The sequence below is a fragment of the Micromys minutus genome, assembly GCF_963924665.1.
Source record: "Micromys minutus genome assembly, chromosome: 23".
NCBI classification, from domain to species: Eukaryota; Metazoa; Chordata; class Mammalia; order Rodentia; family Muridae; genus Micromys; species Micromys minutus.
The window spans coordinates 24,344,836-24,363,083 of record NC_137958.1 but is presented as its reverse complement, the minus strand read 5'-3'; the positions used below and the strand labels follow the sequence as shown (position 1 = coordinate 24,363,083).

At 37.7% G+C, this 18,248-nt stretch overlaps 1 pseudogene across 1 annotated transcript; it reads left to right on the top strand.

Moving 5' to 3' along the window:
* The first annotated feature begins 2,159 nt into the window (after window positions 1-2,159).
* Window positions 2,160-2,519, top strand: LOC308435652 (torsin-1A-interacting protein 2-like; annotated as a pseudogene). The gene has a single exon. The product of its transcript is annotated as a torsin-1A-interacting protein 2-like (transcript).
* The last annotated feature ends 15,729 nt before the right edge of the window (window positions 2,520-18,248 follow it).

Below are 18,248 nucleotides of genomic sequence, written 5' to 3'. Positions count from 1 at the left end.
TAATACTATTATGTATTATGTAACATATATATATATATATATATATATATATATATATATATATAGTTTGTATATATTTGTGTTTGACTTCCTCTTATTGATCTTTGTTTTGTTATAGGAATTCCATCTGAGAATTCAAATGGGTGAAGGAAATTATGTTTTCCTTTCCTTCAGATAATTAATGCTCACAGCATCTTCAATAATTAATCTGCCCTAATTTTTCCTTCATGAATACAACACAGGTAAATTTCATGCCTTCTCCTTAATCACTATTATTTACTAATATTGGTGAAGCTGCTCAGATTCTCTGTGCCTCCGTTTCTCATCTGTCACACAGATATTACATACATCTTAAAGTATGATGCCAAGGTGATTAGCATACATAACGTGTCTGTAAAATAATCTAGCATTAGTGAGCATGCAATAATAGAACTTTATTAAAACAATTGGGCTCTCTGTATTTAGCACTTATGGAAAAAATGGAAAACATAAGCAGGGTCTTTTGAGTCAGTCCTCTACTTCATTTCTTTTTGAAAGAATGGTGTATTGCTCTCATTTCAAGATAAGTGTTGATTTACCATAGCTGCCTTAACATAAAAATGGTGTAGTCGTGAAAATGCGTCAGTTTTCTGAATAGAAAGTTTCTGGGATATCAGCCTAACATAAATGAAGGTTCTCTGATATAATGCAGTCCTATTCAGAAGCCTCGCTAGGTGAAGATGCTAACTCTGATCAGTTATCTTCTACTCAATTCTTCCCACAGATGAAGTGGGCAAGCATGCAAACTAAGTAAAGATAATGAACTGTCCTTTGGAATGTATAACAGCTCTGAATGAGCTCTCTGCCCTTTTTCCTTTCATGCCCCTGTGCTTTTCAGCAAGATTACTTGCTGAACATTGGTGTCTCTGGTAGAGTGGGAAGTGAGTGGTATCATTTAAGCTTATATATGTGCATTTAACATTGTTAAGTTCCTAATCCCTTGAGATTAGGACAAAAAGTATGGTATAAGAAAGTCACTTGTTTCTTTTGCTTTTTCAAGGTTGTTGAAATACAATAGAAGAGATAAAAATCCATTTGAAAAGGAGTTTTCTAAATCTAGTCTCCTCGGTTTACCCCATTCAGATGCATTGCTTTTCTATTTACTAATACACAATTCTATCAGCATATGTTGGATTTTTATGTATTATGTCTTGTGATGTGACCATTGGATATGCAAGAGCTGAGGAAAATGTTATGTTTCAATTCCTGTGTGACTCAAGGAGCCTAGTGTTCAGGAAGTGGTGGTGGGAGACCTGTGCTTCATATTCATAATCAAGGTACCTGAAAACTTCCTTAAGCCACAGGTTCCCCACCCCACCTCTATCACCAAGGTATGCTGGTAGAGTCAACCGTCAATAGAACAGCAGCAGAAACAAGAGCCTAGAGACCTTGGAACCTACCAGGTTTCCCACTGCTCAGCTAAATCTGCCTCACCTGTGAGTCAAAACTAAGATCTATGGATTATAAAGACCCAGGAGACTATAACAAATGACCCAGCTGCATTCTGCCAAGCCTCTGACATGATCACACAGAATTAAAGTTGTCTACAACAAGTTATCTTTGGTTATGTCACAGCTGCAGCCTTATTTCAGTCCATGCCAATAACTGTAGCAAATGGTGATCAGATGAGTGCACCATGCCCCACCCTATAGCTTCACCTGTCTCTCATGTGGCCTGTTCTAACCTGAAACACACAGCTTCACCTACCTCCCAACCCAGGACACCCAGTGAAGCCAAGACAAGAGACAACCAGATGATTAAGGGCAAACACAAGAAAATAATCAACAGAAGTCAATAAAATATGTCACTATCAGAACTTAGATCTCTTGATACAAATATCCCTATATATCCTAGCACATCTGAAGTACAAAACTGTGACCTTAAATCTTATATGATAAAGATGACAGAGGCCTTTAAAGACAATATAAGTAATTCCCTTGAAGAAATTCAGGAAAACACTACCAGGTAGAAATCGTCAAATAGAAAACAAATAAGCCTCTTAAAGCAATACAAAAATATAATCAAACAGGCAATGGAAATGAATGAAATTGTCTAAGACCTAAAAATAGCGTCATTGTTGCTTTTTGTTGTTACATTGTTTCCTGTTGTCTTTCTAAACCTGGGTGGTGTTCTCCGATAATTCTCACTGCCCTGATTGCGTGCAGCAGTGGTTCCCTATTGTACCAAACTGCACTTGTTGAAAATGAATGTTACTAAGTGTCCTTAGACCATGTTAACAGGGCTGATTGTTACCCTGACAATCCTGCCTTGTTCTGCCTTGGTCTTTCCCACTTGAGTGAGCTCCTCAGAATCTCACCAGGTGGACCTTTGAAAAAGCTTGCCATGCATTCCTTCTGGGTCCTCCACTGGTTAGAAAAAAGATCCATGACTCCAGGGTAGCTGGATTTAATCCTGCCTTACAATTAATCTAGAGCAGAACAGATAAAACCTTAAACAAGAAATGTAGCCAAAGCAAATGACTTCTGTAACAGAATTATGGAGACTCTCAAAGGCTTTGTATTTATAGCTTCAGAGAAGAAGGACTAACTTGTTTCTGTTTTCCTTCTCTTTTTTTATTTTTTAAGGTGCTGGGGATTGGATCTGGCTGCTTTGTACATGTTAGGCAAGTGTTCTTCCACTAAGTTAAAACCAAGGCTACCCCTTTCTAATGCTGACTCAGACTGCTGTCACTACTCTGTCATCTGCTTACATTGTTGGGGCGGCTTCTGTGGTCTATGCATGTTTTAGCATAAATTTAGTTGAAATTGCAGCCAAAGTAGTTACCTAGAATCGGACTAACTTATAGCCCCTTTAAATGCTTTACAACCACCTGGTCCCTCTTGAATGTCCTCACAGTATTGACTGTCACAGCCCAAGTATTGAAAAGATAATGTTGTCCTGGTGGGGAGGCCCCATGTTGTATGCTCCATTAATTGTTTATCTATTGGTACCTGATATAAGAACATGTTCTTTTAGCTGGATTATAGATTGTTCTAATAAATATTAGTGCAGAACAGTGTTTTAATTTTCTCTTCTTATACACTGATAAATAATGAGAGATGTGTGTATGTACATGTAATTTTTGTCATATATCTAATTCTTTGGCACTGTTTTATCCTCAGTGTAAGTGTCAAAGTATTGATAACTGGTCCTTTAACATAATATTTAGCAATGCCTACACAGATTACAAAGAATGTATTAATGCTATCAGTTTACAATTAATTGTCCCTCCATAAGCAAAGACTTATCTTGTGGTGACTAACTCAATGGCCTCCCATGGAAATGGAATGTATCACAGATAATAAAACGTGACTCTATATAATTTATGAATAGTCTATTGGGTGCTCTGTCTTAGACTAAGATATAATGCTGGACATTGGCCACATTCTAGGATTCTGTTGATTGAAACAGATTCAGAGTTAAGCGACTTAGAAAAAAAACTGCTAGAACCATCTGAGAAGACACTGAATATTTTTAAATTTTCACTTTAAGATTCTAGGTGATCCAGTGTCTGTGTAGAAGCAGAAATTTCAAGGACACCAGGTTCTTCTTTTTCTTCTCTAGGGTCTCTCAAATGATAATGGGAGAAAAATGGGAGAGACTCTGAGAGGGGGAACCAGGAGAGGGAGCAGCATTTGTGATGTAAACAAACAAACAAATGGTTTTTTTAAAGAAAGAAAACATTGTTTCCCATTTATCTGATTTTGTTATTTTTATTCTTTCCCCCATTTTATTCATTTGTCAGTTTGGGGTGAAATGTAATATAAATTTAAATTGTGATTTACACAATAAAATTTTTAAGAATTCCCCATTTAATTAATGTTAAATTTAGTAATTTTAAAGCCGTGTTGTTGTAGGCATTATTAGCTATATTTGGGCCTTTAAAACAACACTCCAAATTGTCAGCTATCAAAATGAGTTAAAGAAATAAAATAAACAATTGTCAAAAGAAGAAGCACAAAAGGCTAATAGCTATTACTTAAAGTTGTCAACATCAGCTAAAATGTCAATTAAAAACTATTTGAGAGGCCAGCAGACCATCTGCCACTAGGAACAGCTGAGATCCAGGGACATAGGCCTGGTGAGACACAATGAGAAGACCAAACCTAAGGATAATGGAATAGAAGAGGGCGAACAATAGCAACTAAGAGGCACAGGAAATATCTTCAACAAAATCATAGAAGAAAAATTCCCTAACCTTAAGAATGAGATGACCATGAGCATAAAAGAAGCATACAGAACTCGAAATAGAATGGACCAGAAAAGAAATTCCTCCTGACACATAATAGTCAAAATGCCAAGTGCCCAAGCAAAGAAAGAATACTAAAAGCAGTAAGGGAAAAAGGTCATGTAACATATAAAGGCAGACCAATCAGAATCACACCTGATTTCTCAACAGAGACTATGAAAGCTAGAAGATCCTGCACAGACATCATGCAGACCCTAAGAGAACACAAGTGTCAGCCCAAGCTGCTATACCCAGCAAAACTCTCAATCACCATAGATGGAGAGACCAAGACATTCCAAGACAAAACTAAATTTATACAATATCTGACCACAAACCCAGCACTACAATGAATTATAGGTGGAAAACTCAATACAAGGAGGGAAACTACATCCTAGTAAAAACAAGAAAATATCTAAGCAAGAAAACCAAAAGAAGAAAGACACACAGGCACAATTCTACCTCTAAAAGCAAAACTAGCAGGAATCAGCAACCACTATTACTTAATATCTGTTAACATGTGTATATCTCCCATACTGGCTGTGAACAAGTATTGCACTATCTGTCCATCCTTCCCCAAGTTTGTTTTCTTTTCTTGGTGATGATTCTTCTGACTGGACCAAAGTAGACTCTCAAAGTAGTTTCTTTTTTAATCTTTTTTTAAAAAAATTGATCAACTTTTTTTTAAAAAAACAAAGATAAATGTACAGATTTTTAGCATTTTTGCATAAAAGCATATGAATAATTTTTTTGTCAGTACTTCATTTTTTTAAAGGTTTGATAGTGTGCACTAAAATCTTACAAGTTGCAACGAGTATAAAGTACATGTAAAGCAAGATATAACCTGGAAATAGTCAAAATTTTCTTAGTGTGTAAAGATTAAACATAATTATTTTTCTTTTTTTTTCTGGCCTTTGTTTTTCTTGAACTTCATATAATCTGTGAGTTGTTTCTGGGGGTGTTCAGAGCTTTCTGGGGTTAGTATCCATTTATCAGTGACTGCATATTATGTCTGTTCTTTTGTGACTGGGTTATCTCACTCAGGATGATATTCTCTAAATGCATCAATTTTCTTAAGAATTTCCTTAAGTCATTGTTTCTGATAGTTGAGTAGTACTCCATTGTGTAAATGTACCACACTTTTTGTATCCATTCATCTACTGAAGGACATCTCGCTTCTTTCCAGCTTCAGGCTATTATAAATAGAGCTGCTGTGAACATTATGGTGTTTGTGTCTTTGTTGTGTGTTGGAGCTTCTCTTGAGTATATGCCCAGAAGTGGAATAACTGGATCTTCAGGTAGTACTATGTCTAATTTTCTGAGGAATCACCAGACTGATTTCCAGAGTGGTTTGTATCAGTTTAAAACTCCACCAACAGTGGAGATGTGTTCCTCTTTATACACATCCTCGCCAGGATCTGCTGTCATCTGAATTTTTGATCTTAGCCATTCTGGTTGGTATGAGGTGGAATCTCAGGGTTCTTTTGATTTGCATTTTCCTGATGGATAATGATGCCGAGAACATCCTTAGATGCTTCTCAGCCATTTTATATTCCTCAATTGAGAACTTTTTGTTTAGCTCTGTACCACAATTTTAATAGGGTTGTTTGATTCTCTGGTGTCTAGCTTCTTGAGTTCCTTGTATACCCTGGATATTAGGCTTCTATCAGATGTGGGGTTAGTAAAGATCTTTTCCCAATCTGTTGGCTGCCGTTTTGTTTTCTTGACAGTGTCCTGAGCCTTACAGAAACTTTGCAATCTCATTAAGTCCCATTTGTCGATATTTGACCTTAGAGCATGAGCCATTGGTGTTCTGTTCAGGAAATTTTTTCCTGTGCCTATGTTGAACTTCGACTTCTCCCCTCTTGCATCGTGCCATTTCTTTGGGAAACTGTGACTTTAAATTCATATATCAGCTCTGACAGAAAGTTAATTTTATTATGTTTGAAAAATAATCTTACCATGTATGGTAATGCATCCATGATGTAATTTCAGTTTTTCAGAGGAAGAGGCTTTCAGCAGGTATGAGGACAGTGTGATGCCATTCCCCAAAATACACATGAAAATAGTCTCTAAATAACCCTGGAAAGAAATTAGAAATAATAAAATCTTGTATGTGATTAAAATAATGATTTTATATACAAAAACCTTAGCACTGTTTTTTGTTGTTGTTTTTTCTTTCTTTTTTCTTTTTTGTAAAATATAGTATAAGTGTTGAAGGTATGTTTGAATAGAGTTTAGTACATACTTGTTCATTATTCAACATTATCTAGACTGTCTTAGTTTTCTGTTGGTTAAGATACTAAGTCCCTTTTCTTACAGTTCTTTCTCTGGTAAATACAGACCTAGCATTTACTATGTGAGGGCTACGTAATCAGAAAATCAGAGAATTTGGGTTTATAAATGTGGTTTTAATCCTCAATAATCCAGAAACCAATCTCCTCCCGGAGATTTTACTTGTCAACACTGGGGAGCAATTAATTTTCCCTTTAAGGATACATTGAGTTATAAATAACACAGAGTCCTCTAAACACTCCATAGAGGGCAAATCAAAGGGCAGTACATTTTAGCCCTTGTATCTTAAAAAGTCCCTTGAAGTGAATGATTAAAAACATCTTTCATGACAGAGCTCGGCCCATCTGCCTCCCGGACCATCAGTTCCTAAAGTTTTTTTTTTGTTTTTTTTTTTTTAAATAAAATTCCATTTTATGTAATATTCCAATACTATTTTCATGAAACATCATGTCTCAGGCCTAGAATACAAAGATAATCAATTGTACAAATGTTACATAAGAAAAGACTAAATGCAATCTGTCCAATATTATGCAATATTAGATAGAGGTAATATGTCCATAACCTGTTTCTTTCACAAAACTTAGTCATACAAACTTTTATTCAACATCATCAAAAATATATTGTTAATATATTCTTTTTCATATTCAAAATGTTATAACATTTTTATCATTTCTATTTCAGTCAAAAATCTCCAAACACAGAGTTAATAGTATAATTTTAATTTACACTGCTATTAAATAACAATTAATTGCATCATTATTAGATATTTAGTATAACTGTCATAGGTCATATTTCTGGATATAATCTTTTTTTAATTTTAACATCTTTATTTTACAAAACAAAGATAAATGTACAGATTTCAAGCATTTTCTGCGTAAAATTATACATTTTTGTCAGTACTTTTTTTCAGATTTTAAAATAATTTTTACATAAATCTATATGAATAGTCAGTACTTGATTTTTCTAAAGGTTTGAGTGTATGCATTGAAAATCCAATAGTTACAATGAGCACAAAGTACATGCAAAACAAAATGTTACATGAAAATAGTCAAAGTTTTCTTGTTGTGTAAAGATTTTTTGGTTTTGTTTTGTTTTCTTTATTTCTTGGTCTTCCTACGGTCTGTGAGTTGTTTCTGGGGTAGTGCTAGCCTCTGGGGGTTAGCATTCCACTATCAGTGACTGCATATTATGTCTGTTCTTTTGTGACTGGGTTATCTCACTCAGAATGATATTCTCTAGATGCAGCCATTTTCTTAAGAATTTGGTCAAGTCATTGTTTCTGGTAGCTGAGTAGTATTCCATTGTGTAAATGTACCACAATTTTTGTATCCATTCATCTTCTGAAGGACATCTGGGTTCCTTCCAACTTCTGGCTGTTATATATAGAGCTGCTATGAACATTGTGGTGCATATATCTTTGTTGTGTACTAAGGTGTCTCTGGGGTATATGCCCAGAAGTGAAATAGCTGGGTCTTCAGGTAGTATTATGTCCAATTTTCTGAGGTATCGCCAGACTGATTTCCAGAGTGGTTGTATTAGTTTGCAAGCCCACCAACAGTGGAGAAGTGTTCCTCTTTCTCCTCAACCTCACCAGCATCTTTTGTCATCTGAGTTTTGGATCTTGGCCAATCTGACTGGTGTGAGGTGGAATCTCAGGGTTGTTTTGATTTGCATTTCCCTGATGGCTAAGGATGTTGAGCACTTCCTCAGGTATTTCTCAGCCATTCGATATTCCTCAACTGAGAAAGTTGTGTTTAGTTCTGTACCCCATTTTTTAATAGGGTTATTTGATTCTCTGGTGTCTAGCTTTTTGAGTTCTTTGTATACCTTAGATATTAGGCCTCTATCTGATGTGGAGTTGGTAAAGATCTTTTCCCATTCTGTTGGCTGCTGTTTTGTTTTCTTGACAATGTCCTTAGCCTTACAGAAACTTTGCAATCTCATTAAGTCCCATTTGTTAATCTTTAACCTTAGAGCTTGAGCCATTGGTGTTTTGTTCAGAAAATTTTCTCCTGTGCCTATATGTTCTAAAGTTTTCCCTACTTTCTCATCTAATATTTTCAGTGTATCTAGTTTAATGTGGAGATCTTTGATCCACTTACACTTGAGCTTTGTACAAGGAGATAAGAAAGGGTCTATTTTCATTCTTTTGCATGCTGAGTGCCAGTTGGACCAGCACCATTTGTTGAATAGGCTGTCTTTTTTCCACTGAATGTTTACGGCTCCTTTGTCGAAAATCAGGTGACCATATACATGAGGGCTCATTTCTGGATCTTCTATTCTATTCCATTGATCCACATGCCTATTTCTGTACCAGTACCATGCAGTTTTCAGCACAATTGCCTTGTAATATAGCTTGAGGTCAGGGATAGTGATTCCCGCAGATGTTTTCTTGTTGTTGAGGATGGATTTCGCTATTCTGGGTCTTTTGTTGTTCCATATGAAATTGCACATTGATCTTTGCAATTCCATGAAGGAATGTGATGGAATTTTGATGGGGATTGCCTTGAATCTGTAGATTGCTATTGGTAGGATGGCCATTTTTAAAATGTTGATCTTTCCAATCCATGAGCAAGGGAGATCTTTCCATTTTCTGAGATCCTCCTCAATTTCCTTCTTTAGAGGTTTGAAGTTCTTGTCGTACAGGTCCTTCACTTCCTTAGTTAGAGTCACACCAAGGTATTTCATAGTTTTTGTGACGATTGTGAAGGGTACCTTTTCCCTAATTCTTTCTCCACATGTTTGTCCTTTGAATATAGGAAGGCTACTGATTTCTTTGAGTTAATTTTGTATCCAGCCACTTTGCTGAACTTGTTTATCAGCTGTAGGAGTTCTCTGGTGGAATTTTTGGGGTCACTTAAGTACACTGTCATGTCATCAGCAAAGAGTAATGTTTTTATCTGTTCCTTTCCGATTTGTATCCCCTTGATCTCCTTTTGCTGTCTAATTGCTCCAGCCAGGACTTCCAGTACTATGTTGAATAGGTAGGGGAAGAGTGGGCAGCCTTGTTGAGTCCCTGATTTTAGTGGGATTGCTTCAAGTTTCCCACCATTAAGTTTGATGTTGGCTGTTGGTTTGCTGTATATTGCTTTTATTATGTTTAAATATGGACTTTGGATTCCTGTTCTTTCCAGGACTTTTAACATGAAGGGGTGTTGAATTTTGTCAAATGCTTTCTCAGCATCTAGTGAGATGACCATGTGATTTTGTTCTTCAAGTTTGTTTATATGGTGGATTACATTGATGGATTTCCTTATATTAAACCATCCCTGCATCCCATGAAAGGGTGTTGAATTTTGTTTCCCCAGTAATGAATAAAAAGTGTCCTTCCTTATCTTTGTTGATAACTTTTGGTTGGAAATTTACTTTATTCGATATTAGAATAGCCACTCCAGCTTGCTTCTTGGGGTTGTTTGCTTGGAAGTTTTTTTTCCACCCTTTTACTCTGAGATAGTGTCTGTCTTTGTCTCTGAGATGAGTTTCCTGTATGCAGCAAAAGGCTGGATTTTGTTTATGTATCCAGTCTGATAGCCTAAGTCGGCCAATCTGCCACCTGGACCAGTGGAGATCCAGGGACACAGACCAGAAACAAGGGAAAGGCAAGAACATATCACTGACAACAAGATGGCAAGAGGAAAGCAAAAGAGTATATTCCAAGGAAACCAAGACAACCTGGCAACACCAGAACCCAGCTCTTCCATAACAGCAAACATTGGAATGCCAAACACTCCAGAAAAAGAAGACGCAGACCTGAAATCATACCTCAAGACGCTGATAGAGATACTTAAACAAGAACGGGAGGAAAAGCAAAAAGAATCAGAAGCTTTTAAAAAGGAAACAAGAAAAACACTCAAAGAACTCAAAGAACTAGAGAAAAACAGAACCGAAGAGACGAAGGAATGGAAAAGTAAATTTAAAATGGAAATTGACACAATAATGAAAACACTAAAAGAGATAACCTTAGAGGTAGAACACCTAAAAAGGAAACCAGGAGTCATAGAAGCAAGCATTTCCAATAGACTATAAGAGATGGAAGAGAGAATCTCGGGGGCAGAAGACAACATTGTAAACATAGACAAAACAGCCAGAAAAGATGTAAAAAACAAAAAGCTCCTAACACAAAATGTCCAGAAAATCCAGGACACAATGAGAAGACCGAACCTAAGGATAATAGGAATAGAAGAGGGAGAAGAATATCAACTAAGAGGCACAGTAAATATCTTCAACAAAATCGTAAAAGAAAACTTCCCTACCCTTAAGAATGAGATGACCATGAGCATAAAAGAAGCCTTCAGAACTCCAAATAGGTTGGACCAGAAAAGAAATTCCTTATGACACATAATAGTCAAAACACCAAGCGCCCAAGGCAAAGAAAGAATACTAAAAGCAGTAAGGGAAAAAGGTCAGTTAACATATAATGGCAGACCAATCAGAATCACACCCTCTTTCTCAACAGAGACTATGAAAGCTAGAAGATCCTGGGCAGACGTCATGCACACCCTAAGAGAGCACAAGTGCCAGCCCAAGTTGCTATACCCAGCAAAACTATCAATCACCGTAGATGGAGAGATGAAGATATTTCAAGACAAATCAAAATTTACACAATATCTGACCACAAATCCAGCACTACAACAAATTATAGGCGGAAAACCCAATACAATGAGGGAAAATACATCCTAGTAAAAACAAGAAAACCAAAAGAAGAAAAAGACACAGACACAACTCAACCCACAAAAGCAATAATAGCAGGAAACAGAAACAACTATTTCTTGATATCTATTAACATAAATGGACTCAACTCCCCAATAAAGATACATAGGCTATCAGTCTGGATACATAAACAAAATCTAGCATTTTGCTGCATACAGAAAACTCATCTCAGAGGCAAAGACAGACACTATCTCAGAGTAAAAGGGTGGGAAAAAAACTTCCAAGCAAACAGCCCCAAGAAGCAAGCTGAAGTGGCTATTCTAATATTGAATGAAGTAAATTTCCAACCAAAAGTTATCAAAAAAGATAAGGAAGGACACTTTTTACTCATTACCAGGAAAATCTGTCAGGAGGAACTCTCAATCCTTACCATATATACTCCAAATAAGAAAGCACCCACATTCATAAAAGAAACCCTACTAAAGCTCAAAAAATAATCTCACACCACACAATAATAATGGGAGACTTTAATACCCCACTCTCTCCAATGGACAGATCATGGAAACAGAAACTGAACAAGGACACCGTAAAACAAGCAGAGACTTTGAAAAAACTGGAATTAATAGATATCTATACAACATATCATCCTAAAGTAAAAGAATACAGCTTCTTCTCATCACCCCATGGCACCTTCTCAAAAATTGACCACATAATTGGACACAGAATGAGCCTCAATTGATATAAGAAGACTGAAATTCTCCCATGCATCCTCTCAGATCACCATGGTTTACGGCTGGTCTTTAACAACAACAAAGAGAACAAAAAGCTCACATACACATGGAAACTAAACAATGCTCTGTTAAACCACAGCAGGGTCAAAGAAGAAATAAAGAAAGGAATTAAGGATTTTCTAGAATTCAACGAAAAGAAAAACACAACATACCCAAACCTATGGGATGCAATGAAAGCAGTACTGAGAGGAAAACTCATAGCCCTATGTGCTTCCAAAAAGAAACTGGAGAGAGCTTACATCAGCAACTTGACAGCACAGTTAAAGGCTCTAGCATAAATAAAAGTGAAAACAGAATACAACAATCCACTTAGGAGATAATAAAAGCAATTCTAAAGGAAATGTTTATAGCCTAAGCAACTACATTAAAAAATTAAAAGACAACAAGTAAATGACTTAATGATGCACCACAAGAATTTGAAGAGGTGAAAACAGGACAAACCTCAACCCAGCAGATTCCAAGAAACTTCAAAAATCGAAGCATATAAAGAAATGGAAACAAAGAGAAGAAGACAAATGTTTGGTGACTGTAAGAGCTGGTTCTTCAGGAAGATAGGCAAGATTGACAGATCACTGGTGCAACTAACCAAACGAGAGAGAGAGAGAGAGAGAGAGAGAGAGAGAGAGAGAGAGAGAGAGAGAGAGAGAGAGAGAGAGAGAGACTATGCAGCAGACCCCAAAGAAACACAGAATGCTCTAAGTGAATACTTCAGAAACCTTTATTCTATTAAGGTAGAAATTGGAAATAAATGAATGAATTTTTCGATTCTTCCAAATCACCAAAGTTATTGGAATAGGTGTGTGTGCATGTGCATGCTCGCTTGTACACACATGTGTGCCCATGTGTATGAAGCTCATAAAGTAGTATTTTCCATACATCTTTACATCCATTCTTGGTATTAGTTATCTCTCTCCAAACGCTCTGCCTTATGTCTTCATATTCTCCTCTATGAATCTCTCCCTTACTCTTCAGAAATAAGTCATATTTAAAGTTTATAGCATAACCTACTTGTAGAGCCCTCAACATTACCTAACATGAATACACCAGCATGAGGATGTCAGAGAAAAAAAGACAGATACAGAAAGTCATGTGAGTGTGGCTTGATCAAATGAATAGGTAGGTTGTTTCTAAGCATTTTTCCAAATGAATCTGTGCCTTCGAGTTCATAAGCATGTTAGTTTGTTCCTGAAGAGTTAGTCTGTAAGAAATTCTATTCCCCCAGGCTGTCCTGAAGGACATCACAGTATCATTTACACACAGTCACTCAGTACTTTTAACTTCTTCAGGATCTATCTGCTGATAAAATTTTTTCCTGATATTTATATTTTATGAAATTTAGTTTGCTTAAAAATATTTCAACAAGGGCTGGAGAGGTGTCTCAGCGGTAAAGAGCACTGACTGCTCTCTTCCAGAGGTCCTGAGTTCAATTCCCATCAACCTCATGATGGCTCACAACCATCTGTAATGGGATTTGATGTTCTCTTCTGATGTGTCTGAAGAGACCAAAAGTGTACTCGTAAATATAAAATAATTAAAAATATTTCAACAAATATATGTTATGTTTGTTGATCATTTAATGTCCTGGAAAATATTTTGATTATAAGTAAGATCCAATTCTATTACTAAAAAAATATATTATAAATAAGAAGGACAATTCTAAAGGTTTTTGAAGATATTGTGTGTCATGATACTGCTAAATTTAAAAAAAAAGAATAATTATAAACAGTTGGAGAGGACGAAAGGGAACAATTATCTTTGTTAGTGTACCCGTGTGAATTCTTTGGTGTCTTTTAAACAGTAAAAGCAGCATATGGACACTGTGAGATTAGAATGTTAAAACTGAAAGGGATGTAAATATCATCTATTCTAGTCAACATTACATTTTTCATGGATGAGAAAGCTGGGGCCTGAGGAGATGAAAGGTCTACCCAGTAATCACAACAAGATAGGGGCAGATCCAAGAATAAACCCAGGGTGTCCCAGTTGCTAGCCTTGGTCTTTCAAGAGATAGCACAGTATGTGCTGTCCATGCACCATGTCCCATCCTACTCACTGAATAGGTAAACGTGGTGAAAGCCGAGTCTTTGCTGAGCTGAAACAAAACCATTCAGTGCCTGGAGCAGCAGTGAGCACTGGATGGGCATTCACATTCAGCCACTGGCATAGACCAGCTGCATAAGACAGAAGAAAATGTGGTCAAACATTATCCAGACCACAAAGTTCTAAAAAGAATCCTTCCCATGTTTTCTTCTCCACGTGATAGAAGTAGAGGTTTGCAGATATGCCATATTAGAAACTGCTGCAGGGGCTTGAGATAAAGCTCAGCGAATAATGTTTGTCGAGGATGCACAGTGCATGCACATTGTTTTGGGCTCTCTCCTCCTAGGCCCCAGAAAAAGGAAGAAAGAAAATGAGAAACAGTGAAAAAAAAGGGACAGAAGGGGTAGGAAGGGTGAAGAAAGGGGAGAAGGGTGAGTTAGCCTTCAATCATGATCCAAAGAACTTACACAGAAACAGAAAATGTTTGGCATCATAAAGACAATTTATTAAGTAAAGTGGCAATATTAGACCTCATAAATTCTCAGAATGCAAATTATAAGTTTTAAAATATAGGCATCTGGTAGATAAATGTGAGGCTCACTCTAAGAAAAATTGACTGGTAAAGTTAAGCAGAGCCTCTAAGCTGGATCTCCATGCACAGTCAATGGCAGTTGAGAAGTCTAACGTGCGTCTTACCTTCTGACTATACTCCCATATAATCTCACATTGCTACTAAATATGAGAATTCACGGTGAACATTGATGAACATTCAAAATGCTCAACCAAAATTCAACTGTAGATCTCAATCTCATTGAAAAATCATGTGATTTAAAACTATAACTTTACCCATTGCATGCTCATACTTTAAAAATGTGGTGACTTTCTGTGCCCCAGGTGTTGAAAAATAGATGCTCTTTTATGGTTCGGTTAAGCCATTTTCAAATTTTTTTTTATTCATTCTTTGTGAATTTCACATCATGAACCAGGGTTCCCTCATCTTCTTGTCCAATTGTATTTGCCCTCTGCCCATGCAGCCTCACCCCAAAATAAAACACACACAGATACACACACACACATACACATACAGAGAGAGAGAGAGACAGAGACAGAGAAAGAGAGAGACAAGAAAGAGGAAAAAGAGACAGAGAGGAGAGAGAGGAGAGAAGAGAGAGACAGAGACAGAGAGAGACAGAGAGAAGAAAGAGAATAAACAAAACAAAGCACAGTGTGTCCCACAGTGTACCCCTCTGTCCACATTTTCACTTGCAAATGTTCACTGCAAAGTATCATTGGTTTGGTTTGAGGTCTTTGGCTTCTGTGATACCATTAATATTATAATCCTCACTGGGACTCCTCTCTGATATTGTTATTGCCCTACGTCATGGATGTAATGCAGCTCTGGATCAGCACGAGTAGCCCTTTGAGACACCCCAATAGTTCAGAGATGATGTAGGTTTTGGAATGGGCCAACTCAAAGCCCTGGATCTGGGCCAGCCTAACAGATAAGCTGATCAGTATGCCATCTCTCCCTTATCCAAACCACAAGGAAAAGCTCTTCAGCACTACTCTGGGTAGGCTGCACAATGCCACCATCTGCATGACATAGTCATCTGTTCCTCTCTCATGCCCTCAGGCCAGCTCACCAGCACCCATGCCACCAGAGCCAGCTCAATTATGCTACCAGTCAAGGTGAGGGACCACTAGAGAGGGACTGGGTATTTAGTGTATAGTATAGTTGGTATAGTTAACTGTGGCCCAGAGACAATCAGCAAATGGGAACCTGGAGAGATGGCTCAGTTATCCTGCAAGTACAAGGACCTGAATTCAATCCCAGTTTCCATGTAAAAAGCTAATCACAGCATCATATTCTTGTAATCCTACCACTGGGCGGGGGGGGGGGGAGAGAGAATGAATGAATGAACAGATGAGGGATGGGGATAGGAACGGTACATAAATTGCATTGTGTACCTTCTTTTTCCTTTAAATTTTGAAAATATTTTAAGTATCACTAACAAGAAATAGATGGGTGGAACTTAACCAAAGAACTTGAATAAATTTAATTGGAGTTTCCCAAGAAGGCTGAGGTGGGTGTGAGACTAAGAGAGTTGCACAGGAGTCCTGGGTAGGTGAGTGGCTGTCAGTGTACTTGGATGACCACAGCAGTCCCAGAGAGAGGAGAGGCAGATGCTGCCCAAAGCAAAAGCAATGAGTTCACAATTGGGCCTGAGACTGACAGGAGAGAAGAAGGTGGTTGAACTCAGCTATTTTGAATTCTTGAGTTTCTCAAATGCATGTTGATATACAGAATCCGGATCTATAATAAAACTCTTGAGAATACCTTTTGATCTTAGTGAACATCACACATGCTTTATGCCGATAAGGTGAGGTGATGATTGTAACTGGGTGTAAAAACTAGTGCAAATAGGTACCTTCTTAGGAATCAATACACAGATGTGCCTAACTGTACTGTCAGAGAGCAAATGTTGTAGATTCTTCAACGTATCTATTTCCAAGTAACTCCAGAGAAATGTAAACTTAACAAAAAACCGAAAAACTAAAAACTATTCATAGTTTGTTTACATCCAACTAACAATGTCAATCTTACACTTGGTTACTATTTTTAAAAAATGACATAGACAAAAAGATGGACCCATAATTCTCTACTTCAATGGTTGGATGAACAAAGCATAGTTTCCTTCCCAAGGTTGTTGCCATAAATAGTTAGACATCTCTAGAGACTTCCAAGGCTGTTGACTACTTGCTTCTCTGTAAACCTAAATGCTATCTTCTGTTTGATATAAAGTCAATATGAGAATTACACAATTTACACTCCAGTTACTTTAACCATAATTTTGAAATTATACCTGTAAATCTTATGGGTCTGAAAGCAGAAGGTCCTTCAAATCACCCCCATTTCTCCCAATATGTTAATTAACTGAACTGCTGTGAGTTCACAGGAGAGCAGTGTGTTCTGGCTGCTGTCTACCAGAGAGATGGATAAACACATAACCAGCCTCTATGATGAGGCAGGGGTGTTTATAGCAAAGAGTACTGGTACATTTTGTTGGTTGACTTATTGGTGGTTTGGTTTGGTTGGAAACAGAGTGTGACTGTGCAGTTCAGTTGCTCTCAAACTCACCACACTTCTGTCTCAACCCTGGAAATACCGGGTAGGTGTTGCCATTCCTGTCTCCACGGGTAAGTTTTGCTTTTTAAATTTTAGTACTGTGCACCTCGGAAGGGAGGTTGGGGAAACCCCTATAATGTGCCAGAGACCTGGGAGTTGAGAGACTCTCAAGACTCAAAGGAAGGAACCATAGATAAAAATTTCCAACACAGGGGAGAGAACTTGGAGAGTCCATCTCCAATAGAAAGACAGGGCATCAAGTGGAGGGATGGGGCTGCCATCCAACAGTCAAGAACTCTGACCCAGAACTGTTCTTGTCCAAAAGAACTGCAGGGACAAAAAATAGAGAAGAGACTGAGGGAAAGGAGGTCCAGTGACTGGTCCAATATGGGATCCATCTCAAGGGGAGGCTCCAAGGCGAGACTATTACTCATGCTATGGTTTGCTTACAGACAGGAGACTAGCAGGGTTGTCCTCTGAGAGGCTCAACAAGCAGCTGACTGAGAAAGACACAGATACTTACACTCAACCAATGGACTGGAGTCAGGGACCCCTTTGGTTGAATTTGGGAATGGCTGTAAGACACTGAGGAGGGGGGCAGCCCCATAGGAAGAGAAGCAGTCTCAACAAACCCAGACTCCTGAAATCTCTCAGACACAGGGCCACCAACCAGGCAGCAAACAGTAGCTGATCTGAGGCCCCTACACATATACATCCTCTTGGAGAAAGGGAGGAGGAGGGATGGAATGAGGAACTGTGGGAGGGTAGACCAGGATGGAGATAACAACTTGACTGTAAGAAACTAAAAGTAATTTTGAAAAAATTACACTATGCTTAACCAGTAAATCTCTTAGTATTCTAGGTCTTCACTAGAGGTGGGTTTTGACCCTCTACCAATCTAAGTACATGTGACACTTTGTTAAAAGATAGTGGGTTGTTGCAGCTTACAGGCAGCAGTATTGGAGGACTCCTGAACATCCAGTGGCTAAAAGGCAAAAATACTAAATACATCCCAGACAGAACAGCACCTGAAAAGAGAGCTATCTGACACCAAAAGTCAATAGCACTGAGTATAAAAAAC